This window comes from Erithacus rubecula (assembly GCF_903797595.1).
Source record: "Erithacus rubecula genome assembly, contig: scaffold_132_arrow_ctg1, whole genome shotgun sequence".
NCBI classification, from domain to species: Eukaryota; Metazoa; Chordata; class Aves; order Passeriformes; family Muscicapidae; genus Erithacus; species Erithacus rubecula.
In genome coordinates this window covers 140,945-156,215 of record NW_027636162.1, presented here as the reverse complement: position 1 = coordinate 156,215, position 15,271 = coordinate 140,945, and the positions used below count along the sequence as shown (strand labels likewise).

The following is a 15,271-nucleotide window of genomic DNA, read 5'->3' as shown; positions in this document are numbered from 1 at the left end:
TTTCTATCCAGCACATTTCAGTATCAGTGCTGTCCTTGACTCTATTTTGTCCCTTGTACAGTTTCACAATAGTCCCTTGGCTCCATACTGTCCTTGGTTCTGCACTGCCACAATGCTCTTCTTGGTTCCACGAAGCTTTGGAGTGCTACAACTTTCCCTTGGTTGATGAACTGCCATAGTGTCTCTTGATCTGCAGTATCACAATGGACAATTGGCTACAAGTAGCCCAGCTGGATTACAATGAATATTTGGTTCCATGGGGCCCAGCAGTGTCACAATGGTGCCTTGGTTCCATGAGGCCCTGCTATGTAACAATGGCCCCTTGCTTCCATTTGGGTCTGTACTGTCAAAATGTCCCTCCTGGTTCTGTACTGCCACAATGCTCTCCTTGGTTCCACGAGGCCTTGGTGTGTCACAACAGCCCCTTGGTTCCATGAAGTGCCATAGTGTCATCACGGTCTTTTGGATCTGCAGTATCACAATGGAGAATTGGTTACATGCAGCCCTGCTTGGTCACAATGAATATTTGGTTCCATGGGGCCCCAATGTCCCAATGGCCCCTTGGTTCCATGAGGCCTCGCTGTATAACAACGGCCCCTGAGTTCCATGAGGTTTTGTTCTGTCAACAATGCTCTCCTTGGTTCCGCAGTATTAAAAAGGCTGCTTGGTTCCATGGGGTTCCTCAGTGTCACAGTGCTGTCCTTGGTTCCATGAGGCTCTGCAGTGTCACAATGTCCCAGAGTTTCCATGAGCTTCTGTCTCATCAACCATGTCCTTTGCTCCAATGAGGCCCCACAGTGTTCCATTGTATCTATGATTCCATGAGGTTCCATAGTGTACCATGATTGCCTTTATTCCAAGAGGTTCTGCTGTGTCACACTGGACTCTTGGTTCCATAAGGTTCTGTGGTATCACCACGGTCTCCCTGGATCTGCAGTATCACTATGGGCCATTGTTTCCATGCAGCCCTGCTGTGTCACAGCAGCTCCTTTGTTCCATGAAGCCCCACTGCATAACAATGGAATCTTGGTCCCGTGAGGTTCTGTACTGTCACAATGCTTTCCTTGGTTCTGGAATGTAACAATGGACCTTTGGTTCCATGAGCTTCCAAAATATCACCATGGTCTCCTGGGATCTGCACTGTCCCAACGGACAATTGGTTCTATGGGACCCTGCTGTGTCACAATAAACCGTTAGTGTCATGTGTTTCTGGAGTGTCACAATGGTCTCCCTGGTCAACAACACCTTGGAGTGCCACAATGGCTGCTTGGTTCCATGAGCTTCCATAATGTCACAATGGTCTCCTTGCTTCTGCAGTGCCATAATGGAACCTCGGTTCCATAGGATTCCTAAATGTCGCAGGTCTCCTTGGTTTCATGTGGCCGTGCCATTTTGCCATGGTCCCTGGGTTCCATGAGTTTCTGTGCTGACCAACAATGGTTCCTTTGTTCCAATGAGGCACTGCAATGTCACACTGGACTCTGGGTTCCATGAAGTCCTTCAGTGTCCCAATGGCCTCTTGGATCCATGAGGTCCCATAGTGTCACCACGGTCTCCTTGGATCTGCATTGTCACAATGGACCACTGGTTCCCTGTGGCCTCACTGTGTCACAAGGGTCTCCTTGATTCCATAATTCCCCTCAGTGTCACAATAGAGCCTTGTTTCTGTGAGACTCTGAACTGTCACAATTGTCTCCTTGGTTCCGTGAGCCCCCACTGTGTCACAAGGGTCTCCTTGGTTCCATGAGGATACAAAAGCTTTGCATAAACATTGAGTAGCACCTGCCTAACACACCTGGGAACATCTGTCTGCATTCAGAAGAGGGGTAAAAGGTGAGAATGGCACCAGCAGCTTCCATCTGCACAGAGATCCAGGCAAAGGACAGGGACAGAATTCAGCTGAAAGACTCAGAGAATTCTGCTTACAGAGATCAGTTCAGGTCACACTGTCTCTTGTAGAAAGGTGACATCATTCCAGGCAGTCTGTACTGAGCATGTGGTTCCTGAGTAGGGTTTGTTGTTCAGGAAACCTGCTCAGGCATTTCCATTCTTTCCTCACAAACAGGAAAGCTTCTCCTGGGCCTGTGTGCAGGCACAGCCTTGAAGAGAGCGGGTGGGACATGGTAACAATATGTGTGTCTTTCTACAGAGCTTCTCTCATTCTGTCTCTCTTTCTTCCCCTCATAATGCTCTTTATATGAAACAGTTTCGGGTACCTCAACTACTGAAGTATTTAAAGGTTTTGAGGTTAAATGGGCAAAGCTAATGAAGTTACTGCTATGAGAGGTTATTTATGAAAACTTGTATGCTATATTAAATCCTTTTCCAAAATTCCTTGATTTTCTATATTTTGAAAATAAAATTTGGGTGCCATTTGACCCTTTTCTGGGTAGAATATCTGGTAGGGATCCTCCTGTGCACCAAGCTCGAGTAAAGAAGCCTTTGGTCACCCCCAGCACTTCAGTGTTCTGGGGTGTTACAGCCCTTCAGGCTCACAATGGCCTCTTGCTTCCATGAGGCCCCACAGTGTCACACTGGCCCTTGGTTAATGACCATCTGGAGTGTCTTACAGGGTGATGCCATTTGTCCTTGCTGCCCCTCTGATTCCAGTGCCCCAGGAACAGCCCCAAGCCACCCGTGAGGGACAGGCCCTGCTGGGCCAGGTCTGGGCTCAGTCCTTGGCCTTTCTGCTGCCTCCAACCAGCCCAGAACTTGCTCAGCATTGCAGTTCCTGCTCACAGCCTTTGGCTTCTGCAATCCTGCCCTCAAGGATCTGCTCTCACCAGTCCCAGGGAGCCTTTGGCAGTCCCTGCCCTCAGTGGGGCCAGTGATGCTCCAAGGGACTTGGAGTTTTGGTTCTGACTCCTTGGGCAGCTTCTTCAACCTTCTCTCAGTGCCTGGGGCTTCTGGACTCAGCCCCAAATCCACCCTGGGGGTCATTAAAATAAAGCAAGCCACCAGGAGTTCTTTGTCTTCTTTCAATTCTTATCAAGTCTCCAAGGCTTGCCCAGCTGCTTGGAGTCAGTTTGGAGCTCTGTTTAAGTGAAAGATTTCAAAGTGCATCTCTTGACTTTGTTTACCGCAGGGGAATTTTTTTCTACTTTTCAGTGCAGAGAGAAACTGATAGAAGAATTTCCCAAGTGATCTTGATGCTGAATGTTTTCTTAGGAGGTCTGGGCACATGGAAGAAAGAGCCTCTTGCGTGGTGACCCCATTTGGACAACCTGCTCCTCACCCCCAACCTCACAATATCATGCTATATCTCACCTGGGGCTGACAAATCATAATATCATAATATCTTATACATTTCTCTTTCAAATAAAAATATTGTTAAATATTAAAATTACAGTTATATTCTTCTTATTTATATTATTCGTATTCTATATTTTTACAACCTAATTTTTTATTTTTATATTAAAACTCTATACATTACTGGCAATCAAAAAAATTATTGGTCATTCGTTCTAAGTTACACAATTCCCTTAATAAATTAAATAGGCTCTATTGGTTACTAATTTCTTTTTAAGAAAATTCATAATATTTGCAGTCATTTTGTCATCTTTATTATCATATTTTTCTCAGACAGGGTCAAGGTGGGCACTTCGAGGTCCAGGGAGACATTTGTGGGGCACATTCGAGTCAGTTTTGGGTCTGGGGCAAGAATTTAGAAGGAGTCTGAGAGACAGGAAGACACTTGGGGGTATTGAGTGGGATCTAAGAGAGAACTTAGGGATCCTGAGGGAATGTCTGGGCTTCAGAGTGGCACATGAGGGTCCAGGGGTGCACTTGTAGGTCAGGGAGGGGAATTTGGGGCCCTTTGGGGTCTGGGCTGGCACCTGGTGCTCTAACGAGGCTCTCTGGGGTGCAAGGGATCATGGGAGTTGTAGGCTCGGGTATAATACAGTTTGTTGGGGCCGTGGAGCATCATAGGAGCCCAAGGCGCAGCTGCCATGTCTGCTGGTGGGGCGCAAGGCATGATGAGAGATGAAGTCTCGACTCCACCAGCACTCTACGGAAGTGTGAAGCCTGTTGGGAGCTGCAGTCTCGGAAGTGGCTCAGATGTTTCGTTTGGGGGTACAGGACAGCACTTCGTGGGCACCTTTGCATCCAAGCTGTGACTTCAGGTCCTCCAAGTGGAACATATGTGGTTCGGGAGCACTTGGGGGCAGCTTGGGGAGCTTGAACCAAGCCCTTTAGGGCGGAGGGCGCAGCAGGAATTTTAGGTGAGTGATTGGGTTCTGAGCTACTCTGAGCTTGCAGGGAATGAGAGAAGATCAATTCACAGAAGTTGCTGTAAGGGGCATTTATGGTGTTGGGAGCATTCAGGGGATCTGGGGAGGCTTTTAGAGATTTCCAAATGGGAACTGAGGGGGCACTTAGGGATCCTTGGGGGTCTAGGGACACTTATGGGACATATGGAGGGGATTCTGGGGTTCTGTGGAGCGCAGGGCATGATGGGAATTGTAGTCCTGGATCCAATGGGGCTCTATGGGGCCGCGGGGCATGACAGGAGTTTGAGGCAGAAAGGAAAGATGGCACCGACTCCAAACACCAACCCCGAAGCACCGATCCCCGGCCTGAACATCCTTGGTGGCACCTTGGGCTGGCACACACCTGAGGAGTGTGTCTGTTTGCAGTGCGGAAAATTAGGAATTTTAAATTCCATCAAAAATAACAAAAAGGAAACATCCCTCTGCCTGATGAAACTAGTTTTCCAAGCTAAGGAGGTCCCAGGTGGATGAGGACAGACAAGATGGGGTTGGGGAATGTGGAGAAAGGTTGTCCACACTGGGTCAGGCCTCAAGGCACAGATTCTCTGAGCAGGCCAGACCTCCTGAGGAGAGACCCTGGATCAATATTAATCACAGAATCCTGCAAACCACCTCTGCTTTAAAGAGAACAGCAATAAAATACACCCTTTAAAATTCGAATGTGTATTTCTCAGAAGCTCTTTGAAATATTTCTCCATAACTGGAGTAGGAAAACTTTGTGATGAACTGCACCAGACCAGAGGGAAATCAAGGCAGAGCAATTGTTTGTTAGGAAACCTCTCAAGAATTCATGCAGAATCAAACTCCAATATTTCTTAAAGTTTTAGTGGGTCCCTCTGAGGAACACAACTGAGAAAGTGTCCCCAAGTTCCCGTTAGAGCAGGAAATTGGAGGCAGAGATGACAGGTGGGGACAAAGAGAAGCCAAATCTTGGTGGCCTGGGGCACAGCAGGGTCTGTGCCACCAAGGGCTGTGAGGAGACACCTTGTCCTGAGCCACTGGGGCCTCCTGGCACAGCCCCAGCAAGGCTGGGCACTGTCACCCCTTGTGCTGCCCTCAGCATACCCCCACATCCCAGTGGCCTCAGGGATCTGCTGGGACCAGTCCCTGGGGAGCCTTGGTCAGGAATGGCCCTGGGGGCTCCTTCATGCTCCCCGGGACTGCAGGTTTTTCAAAGGTCTTTGGGTTTTGCTTTTGCCTTGGAGTCTCTGAGAGCTTTGTGCAATCATGGCCTCCAGTTATCTGCTTTAATTAGTCTCTTGAGAGCCTTTCTCAGTCACAACACTCAGTGGGGCTCAATGCCTCTAGGTGCTTCAGCTTTCAAAGGTTCTTTACTTTTTCCTTTCCACACTGACTTTCTGAGAACTGACAACACTGAGACAAAGAGGGGGTTACAATTTTTGTTTAAGCAATCCAAAATTTTTAAGATTCCCCACTGAAACAGGCACAAGGTGCCACCAAGGAAATTCCTCATCCCTAAGGCAGAACCCTGCAAGCATTGTTTGAGGCCTTTGCACTTCTTGGTTCCCTGAGGCCTTGCAGTGTCACAAAGGCCCCTTGATTCCTGGAGGTTCTGAGCTGTCACAGTAGAGATTTGAGTTCATGGGGCCCCATGGTGTCACAATGCTCTTTTTGGATCCATGAGGCCTTGATCTGTCACAATGGACTTTTGGTTCCATGAGATTCATTGGTGTCACCATGGTCTCCTTGGTTCCATGAGGCATCCCAATGTCACAACAGATGCTTGGTTCCACGAGGTTCCTGCAGCAGGACTTTCCCTGTGGCACAGCAGAGCTCATCTTTTCTGTCCATCATCTGGGCCATAACTCAGGGCATCTTCCCCCTCCCAGGAATTGCTGAGATAACCCAGACTGGACATCAGTCTTTTCCTGAGTTCTCTCTAGTGTCGGGCAGATGGAATTCCCAGCTGAACATGAACATCTTGCCTTGAGAGCAGCTGAAGGGAGATAAACCTTGAATGACTTATACTTCACTTTCTTTACAAACTATAAAAGTCACACAAAACTTTCACAAAGCAGAAGTCTTCTGCATAGTCCCTGCAAACGGGCAGGGCTTCTCTCCCAAGTCAAGGGTGCATCTTCATGGTTCCTTTTCTGGAAGCTGAGTGAAAGGGCTCCATGTGCACTCCCTCATCAGTTTGGTAGTAAGTTACACTGACTCCTGATCTCTGCTATTTCTTCACTAGCTGTAATATAGGAAACTTTATTGTGCACTGTGTTTGTATCTACCTGCACTTTTGTTTATCCTGTACAGTAAGTAGTGCATTTAAAGATTCTTGCCTGTTTATGTTGAATCCATTCAGCAAATAATTCAGTTTAGAATAGACCTAATCAGCCATGGTAAAGAACTTGTGAGCAAGAGCAGTTTGGGCTACAGGCCACCTGAAACAGAGCTACTGCCAGAAACCTGAGCATAAGGCAGGACTTGTCTAAGCTTTCATTCCATTTGTAACATATTTCATTTAAGAACAAAAAGAGAGAAGATCTTTTCTTTTCCACATTTATTCCTTTCCTGTTTATACACTGATATCAGCAATCTCCAGTTGACATTGATGCCCGGCAACTCCTAATGGAGTCTGAATAGATATGAAAATCAAGACCCTTTATGGCTGACAATCAACCACACTTTGTCCCTATCCCTACCCCACCATTTCCCCCATCCAACCCCTGGCACTCAAAGCAGCCTTGTGCAAATCTGAGCTTCCTCCACTCCAGGCTGTGCCTGCAGCTTTCAGCTCCTTGGCACCAACTCCCACCTGCTTTCCTTGCAGAAGGAACTGCTCAAGACACAGAAGGATGTTCATTTATTTTCAGCAAACAAACCAAGGGAAGGCACAGATCCATAAAAAACCAAAGTCATTCCTCTAAGGGATATTACATCCCCTTTCCACAGCAGACAGTCTCAGACCAATAGAAAACATGTTCTCTGTCCAGCACAGATCCCATGATGCCCCAAACCCTCCCTGCCCCGATTCTGCCCAGATTTGCTCTTCACACACACGAGTCACACGCTGAAGTCACGAGCTCCCTCCATGCCCAGAGGAAGGAAAAGAGAGAAAGTGGCTGCACAGCTCTCTTGTGCACAGCTACAGGCTGCACTAATGCCAATATTCTGGGCTCAAAGGAACTTGATCCAACAGCCTCTGCTGTATGTGTTCCCTGGGTAGAAATCTGTCTGGATTGTCAGTATTCTCCATCAGCTCCAGGCTGGCACTGCCAGGCTGGCATGAGGAGCCCCTAACCCTTCCCTGCTCCCAGCTGGACAAGCCCAGCTCCCTCAGCCTCTCCTCACAGACAAAGGACTCCAGCCCCACCTTGGAGGCCCTTCCCTCACCCTGCTCCAGCTGCCAGACATCTTTCCTGCCCTGGGGAACCCAAACCAGGCCCCAGTGACTTGGATAATCCATGTCCTTGATGTCCTGGTCACACAGCCCTGGCCCCTTGTCCCCGTGTCGGACTCTGGGGTTGATTTGTGGAACATCCTTGGGGGAGGCTGTGGCTCCAGGTGGAGCAGGGGGATACAGAGGGACAGGGGACCCTGCTGGGCATGAACAGCATTGGACTTGTCTGGGGAAACTGTGAGGGGGCTGGGGCAGAGTGACCAACCCAGTGACCTCAGCCCAGGTGATGATGCAGAGACAGCCTATCATGTCGTAGCTGCCTGATGACCTCATAAAACCCACTCTGTGATGTCATAGTACACTCTGTGATGCCATAATCCACTCTGTGATGTCATAGCCCGCTCTGTCACCTCACGTTAACAGACGATAAATTGCCCACCCCAGGTGAGCTGACACAATGTTTGTTCTCCAAAACCACTGGCCTCTGGAAACCACATAATGCCCCTTGTGTAAGAAGGGGAACTGGAATTCACCAGCCTCAGTGTCCTGCCAACTCAGCCAGGCCCACTGGAACATTGGGGTCCACGACCACCAGGGACCACCAGAGAGACCCCCAGGACAGAAGAACACTCCCAAGGAAAGCTCTTTCTCCTGCTGTTCACAAACAGAGATGGGCTGGTGGGAGATGTGGTGGTAGGTGGCTTCCTGGGGTACAGTAACCATGAATTATTTGAGTTTTCATTATTCTGTGAAAGAAGTAGAGGCATCAACAAAAGTTCTACCCTGCAATAATGGAGAGAAGACTTAGGCCTATTGAGGATATAGATTTGTGCAGAGAGTGCCAAATCAGCTATTGAATTTTTAAGGGATACCATCATTAAAAACAAAAGGGGTCCAAGAATGATGGACACACTACAAGAAAGAAACTTTGAAGGAGAAGGAGCAGCCTGTCCCTGTGTGCCAAAAGTGAGCTAGTGAGGAAAATGATTGACCTGGCTGCATATGGAGCTTTTGCCAAGAACACAGGGAAAAAAGAGGTTGCATCATCTTTGGACAGAGGGGCAGGAAATTCAGGAAGGGTTTAAGGTTGTCGCTCAGTCATGTAGGAAGAAAATTAGAGAGGTGAAAGCTTCATTAGGACTTAAACTGGCGACCTGTGTGAAGGATAACAAAAATTATTTTATAAGTACATTAATGGCAATAGGAGAGGTAAGGACAACCTACATTCCTTATTGCTTAATCCTTATCATATTTTCAAAAACAAAGCAGGTTGTCCTCAGGACAAATGTTCTGCTGATCTGATAGATGGGGACGGGGAGTAGAACAGACCCCTATAATTCAAGAGGAAGCAGTTGCTGACCTACTGAACCACTCGGATACTCTCAGGTCTCTATGGGGCACTTGAGATTTATACTAGGGGGATGAGGGAACTGCAGGGAGGTGTTCTCCATCGTTTCTCATCAGTCCTGCCTCACCAGGGAAGTTACAAAAGATTGGAGGTGCAAATCCCCAAAAAAGGCTGGAAGGAGAATCTGGGGAAATCCAAGCCTGCCAGCCTGACCTTGTTACCCAGGTCCCACATTTTGGGCACAAATCACTGTGCAGTGATAGAGGCTGGGGACAGAGTGGCTGGACAGTGGCCAGGCAGAAAGGGACCTGGGGCACTGGTTGTCAGCAGGCTGGACATGAGCCAGCAGTGTGCCCAGGTGGCCAAGAAGGCCAATGAAACCTGGCCTGGATTAGGAATGGTGTGACCAGCATGACCAGGGCAGTGATTCTTCACCTGTACTCAGCACTGGCTGGGAAGCACGTCGAGTGCTGTGTCCAGTTCTGGGCCCCCAATTTAGGAAGGACATGGAGGGGCTGGAGCGTGTCCAGAGTAGGGCAAAAAGGCTGATGAGGGATCTGGAACACAAGTGATGAAAGGAGTGGCTGAGGGAGCTGGGGTGACTTATCCTGGAGAAGGCTCAGCAGAACAAGGTGGTGTCAAGGCACAGATTGGACTTGATGACTTCCTAGGTTTTTTTTCCAGCCTGGCTGATTCAGTATTTCTCTGAAACCACCCCTGCAGCAGTTGCAGGATGAGCCCTGGGCCTCCTCTTCACAAGGTCCAGCTGCCCAGGTCCCTCAGCTTCTCCACACAGCCCCAGAGCCCATCCTGTCAGTCCTGCAGAGGCTCTCCAGCCCCTCCACACTGTCCAGAACAGGGAGCCCCACACCCAGACACAGAAGCCCAGATGTGCCCCCCTGGCCTGTGGTGCCTCTGGCAAGGGAGCAGCACGAGGCACTGCAGGAGACTGCAGCAATTCCTGAAGCACTTGTAGGATGATCCTGCTTGCCAAGGGATGTTCCCATGGTGCCAGCTCAGGAACTGAAATGGGAAGTGGGGCCGGAGAAAAATGGGAAAATCGGGATGGGCTGTTTGTAGGGGAGGGCACACAGATGGGCAAGAGGCAGAAATGTGGATCAGGAAAGAAGAAAGAAAGCAAAGGTGAATCAAAGGAAATGCTCAGGGCTGTGTGGGGGTGGCTACAAGGCAGCTGTGGCTCTGAGAAACAATATCTGCAGTGGGACTGGAAACTCACAGCTCATGGAACAAATTTTCTGGCTGACTGCAGAGGCCACGACACACCTGAGTGGTTTCCCTGCCGTCCCCCAGCCCTTGCTGGCCCTAGGGACTGATGGCATTTGTGCTCACTCAGCTCCATCTCCCCACAGCAGCACCATGGGGGTGCTGACACCTGCTCTGTGCAGTGCAAGCAAGGGCTCCTGAGCCAGTGCTGCCGTGTCTGTGCCTGCAAGGATGCAGCACCTGTGTGAGCTGGGGGAGATGCCAGGGCTGCAGAGGGGGAATGTTGGCAGGTGCATGAGGACGCTCTGTGACACTGCCCTGGTCTGTCCAGCGCAGTGGGGATGGATCAGCCCCTGCTCTACTGTTCCTTGCCAGGATCTCCCCCTTGCAGGGCTCTTGCAGAGCACCAGCCATGCTGTTTTCCCCCAGCCTGCCCATGGCCAGCCTGGGGCTGCTCACGGGGGTTTTGTCAGCTCAGCACTGGCCTGGCCAAGTGTTCTGGAGAGAGCCTGACCAAGGAGCCTGGAGCCCCCAGGCCCTGCCCTGAGGCGTCAGTGCTGCCCCAGCAGTACCCATGGCCTGTCCCTGCTGCAGCCCCGGCACTGCCACCCCCAGGGCTGTGCCTGGCCTCGAGAGCACTCAGGCCCTGCAGCAACACGAGGGGCAGGAGGGCAGCGGGGCAGTGGCACGGGAGCAACACTGGCAACACCAAGTGCTGCTGCTGCTGGGCACAACTGCTGTGCCAGCACTGATCTGCCCCAGCTCTGCACACAGACGTTGCTGCTGCAGCTCCAGGGAAGGGAACAAAAGGGTCATCTCTGGACAAAACTTTGCTGGGACATCTTTAATTCATTTAAAGCCAACCAGCATAATAGACTCATTAAGACAGTCTGCAGCCACAGCAAAGAGGGAGACAAATAAAATGAGAGATGACACAAGTAAAGATTTTTCTTTGTGGACATTATTAAAGAAGACCAACAGAAAAAGTTTCTCCAAAATTTAACCAATGAGAACTATCAAATATTACTTTTATTACAAGTAATTTTTAAGATTGGCAAGCAGTTTAATGTTCCTGAAAACATCCAGTTTCAGTCATCAGTCATCCATCCAGTCATCAGTGACCACACTGCAGCCTTGAGCTCCTGGTTCCTCAGGCTGTAGATGAGGGGGTTCAGGGCTGGAGGAACCACAGAATACAGAACTGACAGGGCCAGATCCAGGGATCAGGAGGAGATGGAGGGGGGCTTTAGGTTGGCAAACATTGCAGTGCTGAGGAACAGGGAGATCACAGCCAGGTGAGGGAGGCAGGTGGAAAAGGCTTTGTGCCATCCCTGCTCAGAGGGGATCCTCAGCACAGCCCTGAAGATCTGCACATAGGAGAAAACAATGAACACAAAACAACCAAATCCTAAACAGACACTAACAGCAAGAAGTCAAATTTCCCTGAGGTAGGATTTGGAGCAGGAGAGCTTGAGGATGTGTGGGATTTCACAGAAGAACTGGCCCAGGGCATTGCCATGGCACAGGGGCAAGGAAAATGTATTGGCTGTGTGCAACAGTGAATAGAGAAAGGCACTGGCCCAGGCAGCTGCTGCCATGTGGGCACAAGCTCTGCTGCCCAGGAGGGTCCTGTAGTGCAGGGGTTTGCAGATGGACACGTAGCGGTCGTAGCACATGACGGTCAGGGGAAAATACGCTCCACCAAGAAAGAAGAAATTCAGAAACATCTGAGCAGTACATCCAGAGTAGGAGATGTTCCTGGTGTCCCAGAGGGAATTGTGCATGGCTTTGGGCACAGTGGTGCAGATGCAGCCCAGATCACTGAGGGCCAGGTTGAGCAGGAAAAAGAACATGGGGGTGTGCAGGTGGTGGCTGCAGGCTACGGCGCTGATGATGAGGCCGTTGGCCAGGAGGGCAGCCAGGGAGATGCCCAGGAAGAGGCAGAAGTGCAGGAGCTGCAGCTGCCGCGTGTCTGCCAGTGATAGCAGGAGGAAGTGGCTGATGGAGCTGCTGTTGGACATAGCTTCAATCTGAGCATTGTGGGCTCACTGTTTTTCAATGTTGAAAGAAAATATTGAGAAGCTGGACAAGTAGAATGAAAGATAACAGAGGGAGGATATTTGACAAATAAATTTCTGCATGAACATTTAATTTATTTAAACACATACAGAGCATGATTCTAAATTTACATAATTTGTAAGTCAAGTTAGAGGGTGAACTCTATAAGGGAAGATGACAAAATATTTTGGGTGAAAATAATCAAAAGAAAAAAGTAGAAAAGCCTGTCCCCCTACTTGTAGCACTATTAAAAGCTTTAGAAGGCAGGCTTGGAATGTAATGTGTTACATTGAATGCGCTGCAGAAGAAAATAGAAAGATTTTACCTTCAGAGAAGTATCCACGCCTAGCTTTCCTAGGGCGTCCTTCAGCTCCTAGTTCCTCAGGCTGTATCAGGGCTGGAGGCACCACCAAGTACAGAACTGACAGGGCCACATCCAGGGATAGGGAGGTGATGGAGGGGGGCTTCACACAGTGCTTGTGAAAAGATTCACCATGAACACGTAAGGGAGGGGGCTGGAAAGGGCTCTGGCCACAGTCTGTGGCTACAGTAAAGGTGGAGAGAAAAAAAATGAGAAAGGGTAGAAATAATGATGTTTATATGTGGACAATATTGAAAACAAAAACAAAAGATAAAAAAAAACACAACAAAATCAACAAGAAATATCAAAGATGACTTTTATTGCAAGTGATTTGCAGAAATTGGCAAGCAGTTTAATGTTTCTGAACTCCTCCAGACATCAGTGACCACACTGCAGCCTTGAGCTCCTGGTTCCTCAGGCTTTAGATGAGGGGGTTCAGGGCTGGAGGAACCACTGAGTACAGAATTGACAGGGCCAGATCCAGGGATCAGGAGGAGATGGAGGGGGGCTTTAGGTTGGCAAACATTGCAGTGCTGAGGAACAGGGAGATCACAGCCAGGTGAGGGAGGCAGGTGGAAAAGGCTTTGTGCCATCCCTGCTCAGAGGGGATCCTCAGCACAGCCCTGAAGATTTGCACATAGGAGAAAACAATGAACGCAAAACAACCAAATCCTAAACAGACACTAACAGCAAGAAGTCAAATTTCCCTGAGGTAGGATTTGGAGCAGGAGAGCTTGAGGATGTGTGGGATTTCACAGAAGAACTGGCCCAGGGCATTGCCATGGCACAGGGGCAGGGAAAATGTATTGGCTGTGTGCAACAGTGAATAGAGAAAGGCACTGGCCCAGGCAGCTGCCATGTGGGCACAAGCTCTGCTGCCCAGGAGGGTCCTGTAGTGCAGGGGTTTGCAGATGGACACGTAGCGGTCGTAGCACATGATGGTCAGGAGGGAAAGCTCTGCTGAAACGAAAAACACAAAGAAAAAGAGCCGAGTAGCACATCCAGAGTAGATGATGTTCCTGGTGTCCCAGAGGGAATTGTGCATGGCTTTGGGCACAGTGGTGCAGATGCAGCCCAGGTCAGTGAGGGCCAGGTTGAGCAGGAAGAAGAACATGGGGGTGTGCAGGTGGTGGCTGCAGGCTACGGCACTGATGATGAGGCCGTTGGCCAGGAGGGCAGCCAGGGAGATGCCCAGAAAGAGGCAGAAGTGCAGGAGCCGCAGCTGCCGCGTGTCTGCCAATGGAAGCAAGAGGAAGTGGCTGATGGAGCTGCTGTTGGACATTTCTTCACTCTGGGCATTTTGGACTGTTGAAAGAAGACATTGATACATTGGGACAAATTTTCTTGTGTCAATGCTATGTTTTTTTCTTACTAATGTACTCAAAAATTATTCTTTTTATTTGAAGAAATATCACTTCTTTTTTTTTTTTTTTTAATTTTTTTTTAGTTTGGCATTTTGTGGTTAAAATATTGTCCCTTTAACTGAAGGGGCAGAAATCCTCTTTCAGCATCGAACTCAGCCTGAACAATGGGGAGCCCAGAGGGAATACAGTGCTGCCACTCCCAGGGCAGTCACACTTGTTGGTCCCACACAGCTGGCACTCGGTCATTAAACCTCTCTCTATTTCAGTGTGACTGCACTGAAAAGGTGCTGGAAAAATAAGTAGAACTCTTTGAAGGGTCCAGTTTCACAGACAGTTTCTTTGAACCCTTCTCTCTGTCCTAGGCACCAGGAGAGTCAGGGTATCCAGCACTGATGTGGCTTTCTGTTGCCTGGAGCTGTGCCTATTGCAAGCTTTTTCTCTCTGTCCAGGCCTTGTCCCTGCCAGTGCTCCAAGAACTCACCACAGTCCTGGGGGCTCAGCTTTGCCCTGCAGACACCTCCCCGTACAGGGCACTGCCCAGGGGCATCTCCCTGCCAGTAGGGCCCTAAGGGCAGCTCACACAAACTGAGATGCTGCAAGCCAAGGTGCTGCTGCTGCTGTCTGTAGGCAGAGGAGGGTGAGGAGGCACTTTGTGATGGAGATGTGAGGCAGATCTGCTGATGCCCAGTGGGACAGTGCAGGAGTCTCAGTGACACACACACACCTGACAGCCCCTTTCCCTTGCCTTGAGGAGAAAGCTGAGAGCAACCCTGGCCATGCAGCACCATCTGCACAGCAGGAGGAATCTGTCCTGATGGGGGTGGCTCCTTCCTCCTCCAACTTCTCCCCACAGTGCATGGGCAGCTGCCAGGTAGGCTGAGAGCTGCCCCTGGCAGGTGGCACATGCCCTGGGCTGGCCAAGAGCCCTGAGGGCTGCAGGAGCTGCTCTGCAGGACAGCCCTCGGCTGCTTCAGCTGCAGCCCCAGCTTCAGTCCTGCAGCTGTCCCTGGTAGCAAGAGCCATCATGCCATGTCTCTCTGACAGTGCCCATGGTAGCCCTGCTCTCCAGCACATCCTCCTCCTCTTTGTCTTTTCCCTCAGAGGAACTGTGAGAGTTCTCCTGACACATCCCCCAGGCTGTGGGCTCTGCTGGGTCCAGGAGGTCCCACCAGGAGCACAAGGGACATTGCCTTGCACCCACAGACTCACCATGTTGAGGGCTGTGAAGATGTTTCCCCAAGTGAAGTCTCAGCTCAATGTCTTCCCACTCCTGATTGCCTTTAG

At 49.9% G+C, this 15,271-nt stretch overlaps 2 protein-coding genes and 1 pseudogene across 3 annotated transcripts in view; 2 read left to right on the top strand and 1 right to left on the bottom strand.

Moving 5' to 3' along the window:
- Positions 1 to 15,271, top strand: part of LOC306815426 (uncharacterized protein) — a 135,125-nt gene that overhangs the window by 73,661 nt on the left and 46,193 nt on the right. The window lies entirely within an intron of this gene.
- LOC306815427 (class I histocompatibility antigen, F10 alpha chain-like) overlaps positions 1 to 15,271 on the top strand; it is a 235,813-nt gene that overhangs the window by 181,468 nt on the left and 39,074 nt on the right. The window lies entirely within an intron of this gene.
- Positions 11,293 to 12,244, bottom strand: LOC306815429 (olfactory receptor 14C36-like; annotated as a pseudogene). The gene has a single exon. The product of its transcript is annotated as an olfactory receptor 14C36-like (transcript).